Raw genomic sequence first — 1770 nt, forward strand, 5'->3', positions numbered from 1 at the left:
GGCTTTCTGACTTGTACAAACATGAGCCTGGGATGTGGTTTTGCTACCATGCATTCTCTTCATGTGCTGCTGGAAACTTCCTGTACTTTGTGCTGCAGTTCTTGGGCATATCATGGATTCTTTCTTTATCTCTAATAAGCAGTCCTCTGAAGCACTAGTTCTCCATTCGGACCTACAACCAGTGTTCCAATGTGGAAGGCAACAATAGTGTCAGAGAGGACCAGTGAATTACTGGACTCCTCCCCTCCCATTTCCAAGGGTGGGCTGATGAATTAGTGGACTATTTTTGTTTTACTGCATGCATTCATTCATTCATTCATTCATTCATTCATTCATTCATTCATTCATTCATTCAGCTATCTATCAATCATATATCCAGCTTTTATTATTTTTACAAGTAGTTCAAGGCAGTGAACATATCTAACACACCTTCCTCTTTTTATTTTCCCAACAACAACCCTACCAGTTGGGCCGAGAGAGTGTGATTGCCCCAAGGTCACCCAGCTGGCTTTCATGGCTAAGGCAGGACCACAACTCCTGATCTCCCATATTCTAGCCTTATGCCTTAACCACTAGACCAGACTAGCTCTCGAATGAGTGAAATTGACATGGGTTTGGCCAATTTCCCCTAGTATCCCAACTATTAAATGGTGGTGTTTCCTTTCCCTGCCCAACAGTCTACTAGTTGATGTACCACACAGATAACGTTGAGTACATGGGGAGAATCAATGGAGGGGGGCTCATGCAAAAGGTCTCTCAATGGAAACCACATGTTGTCAAAACCCACCCTTGGAACAGAAAGTTATTGGCACTTGTATTCCCAGCATAGGTGGGAGGAATTTAGAAACAGAGGAATTCACCAATTAGGAGTCTTAGTTACCAAAAACCTGACAGAACAACTAGTTGGCATGACTGTCAAAGCTTAAGAAGTGAAATCTGTACAATCCTAAACTGCTTAAATTCAGTAGGGGAGACCACAAGCTTGCTAGGAGGAAGAGCCCAAAGCTTGATGAAATATACTTTGAAGGTGGCATTGGGCAGAGTTGGAATAAGAGGAAATGCTATTTTAATACTGAGACAACCAAATATGGTAGACTGGGCATGAAATGAAAACATCATGAGTGGATGATGGTAGACCAAATAAGTTGCTGGGGGCATGTTTGTGCTGTGGCTAGGTGCAACCTGGAAAAGTCTGTATAGAGCACTGAAAATAAAACATAATTTCCAACTTTTCATCTCTACCTTGCCAGAGTCAGGGAGGGAGGGAGAGCCCTGTCTCATTCAAAAATGAGTAATAGTCCCCTACTGATATATTTGAAAAATGGTTGCTTTACTTTTAAGTAACAGTTTTAATCTCTCTCTTTTTCTCTCTCCCTCCCTCCCTGCTCCTCATCTCTCTCTGATTTCTGCCATGCTGTTTCAAATAGTGGGTTCCTTAATAAAAAAAAATAAAGTCATTTATAAAATAAATCAAATCATCAGATCTGGAGAGATTGACAGATGGTGTTTTGGACACAGATTATCAAGGGGCAGAAAAATAGCATGTTAAGAGTCCCTTCGATCTGCCATAGCTGAAGGAGGCGGGGGAAGAATAAGCAGATTGTTCAGTCTCATAAGCAAAAAAAAAAAAAAAAACCACTACATGCCCTGAGTAACACTGAGGGATCTGAGAAAACAGATTTATGTAACCTGCACCTAAACCACAAGTCACATGGGTTCCCCTATGGTTTTTTTTTTTTTTTTTTGGTATATTTTGGGCTAGAGTGGTTA

This window comes from Crotalus tigris, unplaced genomic scaffold, assembly GCF_016545835.1.
Source record: "Crotalus tigris isolate CLP2741 ecotype Arizona unplaced genomic scaffold, ASM1654583v1 scf7180000017641.3106099, whole genome shotgun sequence".
Lineage (NCBI taxonomy): Eukaryota > Metazoa > Chordata > Lepidosauria > Squamata > Viperidae > Crotalus > Crotalus tigris.